The following is a 6,945-nucleotide window of genomic DNA, read 5'->3' on the forward strand; positions in this document are numbered from 1 at the left end:
CAGAGTAGATATAAAGCTATTTCTATAATATGTGACTGACAGACACTTCTTGGCAAAAGTGAACCACTTAAATATTACCACATTTAGTACTTCTCTGTGCTAAAAAATACAGAGAGAGAGAGGCATACATCGTTTTGTATAATAAACAATAAAGTTAAAGCTCCACAAACACTGAATGAGTTCAGGTTTTGGCATCACCTTATGCTACAAATGTTGATTCTGCAGCTCTTATTCTGTTCTCCATTTACCTTGGAAGTGAATTTGTGCCTGCAACCTCCACTCTCTATTACAATAATCCCAATCTTACTTTTGGAGTACATCTATACAGTTGAAACACTCACAATAGACAAAAGATAATTATTAATGTCAGCTCAAATAAAGGAGGGGTGTCATCAGTACCCTGTGAATGCCAAGGTAGCAAAAAGAACAACAGCAAGAGGAACAAAATCACCTATATTTGTACTTTGCCTCCTGAAATTAATTGAGAAAGCTCTGAAGTCTCTGAAGTCCACGGGTCTCAAGTGTCATGGTCCTGCTGACTCATAAGTTAGCCAATATCTGGTTTAACTACTACTCAATGAAATACTTTAAACAAATTTACAGATAATTATCCAATGGATGGTTCAATTTGATGGTTTTCATTAAAATCATCATTTTGCCCCTCTGCTCAGGGCCACACTTAGCTAATAGTCATTAGATGGGCTTCATTAATTATGTCTTCCTGCCAAAGTGAAAACCATTTGCAGCTGGTTGGTTTCATGCCAATGGACCATGGTTTTAAAGAACTATGAAAGTACCCCTTCATCCAAATTCAAATGGTTTCAGAAAGAAAAAAGAAAAATGTTAAGATAAGTAGTCGGACGTTCAATTTGGTCCGCTGCATTCCCTTTTTTGTCTTCTTCCAGTCACTCTTTGCTTTCAGTTCTCTGTCAAGAATGGCCAGACAAGGTCATCATGCAGCCATGAATTTTGTCATTCTCAATTGATTTCCATAACTATGGCATCAATCAGCAGTCATGTACAGCCTGCACATATAAAACATTCTGTTAAATTTTTTTTTTTCAAAACTAGATTGTCTTCACAGACTGAATAAAACAACTCCCTGTTGTGACAAGGGAAGAAGTACTGTTATTTGATGTATTCTGTTGTTTTTCTATAGCATCTTCATTGTCTTTGTAGTGTCTCCTAGTTGTTCACCAAGATATTGTTATTATCACCCTTTATCAGATTTATTTACTTTTTTTCTCCCAGTTTTGGATGCTGTTGGGTGATTTGTTTGGTTTCTTTTTTCTTTAGTTTTATATTTTAAGTTTGGAGCAATTTTCCTCTCCTACAATGTTGCCATTTTATTGATTCTGTATATCCACGTTATAGGTTTGAAGTCTTCTTTTTAATGTAAGAATTCATATTTTGACATAGCTGCTGAATTCTAAGAAAAGGGAAATATTCAACTATCCTTCATTCACCATTTCATTAAAATTCTTGACTGATCAAGTATCTGGGGTTCATTTTTTAACTAATGTTTAAAGGAACAGGCTTCTTAAACATAAGACACTAAAGGTACTGGTTAGGTATAGGAAAGCACACATTTATAGTAAAATTACCCCATTTACAATGTAAAGCACTCATTACAAAGCTGTATTTGAGAGTTTGCTATGACATTTACCACTGAGTGTTAGAAATTCCTATAATCTGTGGTACTCTGTTTTTTACAGATTACAATGGATGATAACAGCCAACTGAGCTGGCTAGAAGATAGAGGAGCACACCTAATAGCGATAAGTATAGGACTGATAACAACTGATAATAGTCATTCAGTGTGCTGATAACATTCAAATCAGGTCAAAATAAAAGTCTGTGGGTGTTATCAATTTTAGGATGCACGTAAGGATTGCATAATGACTGACCCCCAGAATGTAAGTGGCAATTAAGTGGTAATGCATGCCACATCTCCATGTTAATGGAATGTTGGATGCTGACTTGTGCTTAAAATAGATAAGTAAAATCGCAGCCTACTTGAAGATGTTGTTTTGACAGACGCGTCAGGCTCAACAACTGCACTGCACTCTGACTTTTTTTTAAAGGAAGAAATACAACCAGGATAGTTGAATTCTTCATGTTGTTTGGTTGTATGTGGCTTGTTCTCATTTGCTCACTTTCACAAACAGGGTTCAGATGTGGAGGATTTATCTTGGAGATGGAGTACTTCATACGCAGTGGTTGATGTTGACAATTTTGCTCTGCAATGTTGTTGTATTATTCAGATCTGGTAAATATTAAACAGCATTTCACCACTTACTGCTGAAAACTGAACATGTTTTGGAGCATGTTTCTGTCCACAAGCTTATTACAAGTGAGAAAACACACTCATCTCTACAGTGTATGGATGTTGTTGTTGTTTTTTTCTTTTTTAAATGAGCATGTGGTGACTTTTGACTATACTCCAGGGCTTCACATTGATTTGATTCCTGGTCTTCTCTTTGTTTTTCTCTCTTTAGAGAAAGCAAGGAGAGAAGAAGAAGGACAACAAAAACATAAGACCCCAATAGAAAAGCAGACCACATTTTATCAAGTTAGTAGCACTGTAAGAAAAAACAAACAAACAAAAACAGATTCCTGACAGAAATGCAAGTAGTAGTGAACATTGCAGTTTACAGTTTACAATTGTTTATTCCATTACGATTTGAACCTGCACAGAAACCAGCTAAAAAAGTCCTTTGTGATTGATGAGTAGATCTACCAAAAATACAGCCCGAGATAAACTCCTGCTTTATACTACTACTAATAATAACTATAATAACAATAAGCTTATCCTAAGAAAGTATATCTTTAGGTGACATTAACTGGCTGTTAAACCCGTAGGTTTAAAAGTGTGCGGTCACTGTACACAGTGGAACATATAAAACTGCCTTCAGCCTGAAACCACCCTCAAACATAACCTCCCGTCTGCATCGCTCCCAGCAGCTGGAAACAATAATACAATCAATAAAGCACAATGAACTGCGTGTTGACTCATCACCACCACTGATGTAGTTGAAAAATAAAGTCACATCTAGCAACGACACTTGAGTTAAAACAAATCCTGTGAATCTAATCTAATAAACCTAAGCATCCTCTTTTCTGTTGCTGTGGGATGAACTGAAAGTCTTGGTGTTGCTCTGGAGGCAACTGGAAAACATTTGAATGGGCATTTTTTAAATTAAAACAGGGATAGCTACATGAAATTAAAGATTTAATTTTAAAAAATTAAAATAAAATAATCTAATAGAAATAGCTGAACCTGAACATATATATTTGTAGGTCAGATTACATCTATTTTAATAGTTTTCATAGAGCCCCCTGCTGATTTATGAACTGTGAGGAGCAGTCAGTGCTTCCTAAAATGTAGAAAGATGTAGAAATATAGCACATGTAATCCAGTTTGGTGTTATGACAGTGAGGCAATAATGTAGAAACAAAAAGGTAATAATATGGCAGTAACAAGGTATTACAAGTCAATTACAAAGTGACTCTGGTAATGTTGCATTAAAATTTATGTAACTGGATATTAGGCCAACAGGCTGAGGTTAACTGTTGTTAATGTGGAAGCAAACATATGCGTACGAGGCAAAAATAATAAGTAATAGATTAGTGATATACCGTATTAGTAAGAAAATTATGATCTGCTTATGGTAATTGGTAACATCTATGTATTAGATTTTTTTTGTTATATACTCACTTGGGATACAATTTCAAGTTCTATCACAACTTAATAAGTAAAAGTGACATATGTAGTAATCACTGTATAATCACTGTATAAGGCATTATTGGTTAATGCTTTAACATTATAAGGATATTACAGTGGAGGGCTGTATGCCTCTTACATACCTTATGTCCCCAGTACTCTTCTCTGTTTGAAGGTAACAGTGTAAGGTACAGATATATTATTAGGACAATTATGACAATGATGATTATGATTATTACTAACAATGATGTAGTAGCAGTGATAGCTATACATAGTGTAACAGTAACAGATGGATAAACATATCCATGTATGTCTAAATGACATGCAAAGGAGTACTTATATATGAATGATGAATTAAGCACTTGCTAACACCTTACTAATGCTTAATAGTGTGACATTATTATAAAGTGCTACCAAGTGTGAAAATATTGTTTATTACTGTGGCTTATTTCCTGGAGAGAAAGTGTGGTAGTGTAATAAGCATTTTTTTGATACTATATATAGCAGGAAATAGAATTTTTCAGTACCTTTCAGAAACAAGTGTGACCAGGTTAGGCCATCTAGACCAGTGGATGGGAGAGTGAACTGCCATGGAAATATCTTTGTGCTACCCCCAAATTATTGTCATTAAACTCAAATTCCACATAAATTTGCAGTACTGCTTAATAAGAGAATTCTTACTTTTCATGTGGTGAATGTTAACTGACTGAATTTTTTTGTTCATTTTTTTGTTATTTATTTTTCTTATTTCTATGTCACAAGTTCAATATATGTAAAAGTACATTTAAGGAGAATAAATCAAGTGTTTTCTCTCAGTGAACTGATGGTCAAGTCGTATGCTTTCATGTTGTCATGGTCCCCGTGCCTTGCTGGCTGACTCTGTGATAGGCAACATGTTTTGTTTGGTTTTTTTTGCTCTCTCTCTCTGTCTCTCTCCTCTGCTGGGGCGGTGCTCATTATGGGCTCCTGCCCCTGGCCCACGCACCTGTGCTCACTGTCACACCTGTAGCCGATCCCAGCTGATTGGAGCACTATTTATGATGGCGGACCTGTGTCATTCTTCGCTGGATCGTTGAGCCATCAGCGTCAGTCTCTCTGAATCTGGTAAATCTGAATCTGTGAGTTTGAGATTCTTTCTAACCTGGACGTCTTTCTGTGTGTGTGTGTATAGATCTGCCCTTGACCTGAGTGAGCGTGTGTGTATTTGGAATCTGCTGAGGAGAGGAGCTTGTATAAGATTAATCCCTGTTTTCCCCTGGACCCTGAAGCCCCGGACCCCTTTCCCTGCCCCACTGTATATATATATTCCCACCTGGTGTTTCACTGTAAATAAATGCACTGTCTCTTTTGCCAAGAATTTCTGGTCTGCGCCTGAGTCTGTATCAAACCCCGTGACACATGTGGCTCTGAACAGACCTTGTTGGTCCTAAACTATAGCAGATGGCAGTGAATGCACAGATCAGCTCCCATAAATCTAAATTTCATAATGTGTACAAAACATGAAATCTAATGTAGCACTGAATCATAGGAGTGGGCAGATTTCACATGGTCAGAAAGCAGTTGTCTTTAGTACAGTTGCTTACATTGCACTGAGTCTTTGACTGTGGTTGTGCATGGTACACACTTTATCAAAAGTACTTCAGAAATGCTACCACCATCATGTCTTGTACCCCAGACCACTGCTATACCATCTTCCAGTCTACCAGGCCATACGTTTGTGTTTTTGGTTGTACCCTCACAGAAGTAGCTGAAGAGATTGTAAATATGTATGAAAGACGTCAAGCTGTGAAGAATTTCTAGACTATTGACTGGTTCATGTTTTAGAACTCATCTGCAAATAATAATTAACCCTCACTATTATCAGACTACATCAGATTTTTCATAGATTAGTGTCTGTACTCTTGATTTTAGCTCTAAGGTCCGCAGCTGTCTGAAGGCGTGTAGTTACTGGGCAACTACAAGAATTGCAGGAATCTTGTACAGAGGTTTATCAGGAAGGATAAATAAATACATGAACAAAGACTGAAACATGAATTTGGTAGCAGTGGTGCATTCTAAATGTGAAAAGGAATACAGAAAATCACTGATTATGAAAAACTGATAGAAGAAGAGTGGAGCTTTTCCGCCTACTTGACCCTGATGAAGGCCACGAGCCAAAATGCATCAGTCAAGTAATAAAATTCTTCGTACTACAAATGTTGCTGGAGTTTTAATCTATTCAAACTATGAAGCACTCGCAGACTCCCCTCATTCCTTTCCTAGTTAAACTAAGACCTTTACAAATGTTTCAAGAGCAGTTGCTCAAACACGGATGCAGCGCCAATATCTCTGCTGAAGTAAAGCCATGCAGGCCACTGAAAATGATGACATTTAGTCATGTTATGCTCATGTTTTGACCACTATAGCTTTGCCAAAATTGTATTCTGGGCTGCTTTAAGCTTTGATAGGTTTAGTGGCTGAATGCTGGTGGAGCCAAATCCAAAAACATGATACCAAAGCACAGTTAATCGGTTTATAGTATGCAAAGGTGTTGTGGTTCTAATTGTGATGCATATTTTGTGGTAATGAGGCAATTCAGGAAGAATCAGTGGAGTAAAGGTGATCAGTGGAATAACAGTGGAGAGTTGATAGGTAATTGTTTTGCATTATGAGGCCAAAGGCTGGAAGTGGCAGAGGTTGGGTGGCAAAGAAGGATAATCAATAAGATAGCAAAGTAAGAACTTAAAAACTGGTAGAAAAGGGGCAAAACACTACAAATAGTTAAGCTTAATGTGCTACTTTACTGCAGGATCCTGCAAAGGGTAAGTAGAAAACGTGGGTTGGCATACTGTAGTAGTTTGTTAAAGCTAGTCTCCCAGCCCGGCAGGAATTAGCCAGAACTTTGCAAAGTCATACCCAGAAGCTCACAGAGTTAATATATGACTCATAAAACTCCAAATATTTTTGATTCCTCAGTGATATTGCCCTGTGGTGGTCCAACTAGCCACACTTCAGTGTTAGGACGTATTTAGTAGTATATAAGTTCATAATCTGTCATCAGATTTTAAGATAACAGATGAACAGACAATCACAAAAGGAAACAAATGTTAAATCTATTTGTAAATCACTGGTAATCACTTCAGTTACAAAAATATGAACACTGTCTCAGGCTCATGGCATGGCTTAAATGTAGTAACAGTAGCAACAGATTCATTTTCTCTGACAAATAGCATGCTATTATA

At 36.8% G+C, this 6,945-nt stretch overlaps 1 long non-coding RNA gene across 2 annotated transcripts; it reads left to right on the forward strand.

Annotated features, from left to right (window-relative positions):
- Positions 1–2,497: 2,497 nt before the first annotated feature.
- Positions 2,498–5,067, forward strand: LOC112847515 (uncharacterized). 2 transcript variants are annotated; one of them, XR_003221088.1, is made up of 3 exons: positions 2,498–2,572; positions 4,734–4,809; positions 4,896–5,067. It is a non-coding gene; the product is annotated as an uncharacterized LOC112847515 (long non-coding RNA). The 2 variants fall into 2 exon arrangements; XR_003221089.1 differs by having other exon boundaries at positions 2,516–2,584.
- Positions 5,068–6,945: the final 1,878 nt, after the last annotated feature.

This window comes from Oreochromis niloticus, linkage group LG2 (assembly GCF_001858045.2).
Source record: "Oreochromis niloticus isolate F11D_XX linkage group LG2, O_niloticus_UMD_NMBU, whole genome shotgun sequence".
NCBI lineage: Eukaryota > Metazoa > Chordata > Actinopteri > Cichliformes > Cichlidae > Oreochromis > Oreochromis niloticus.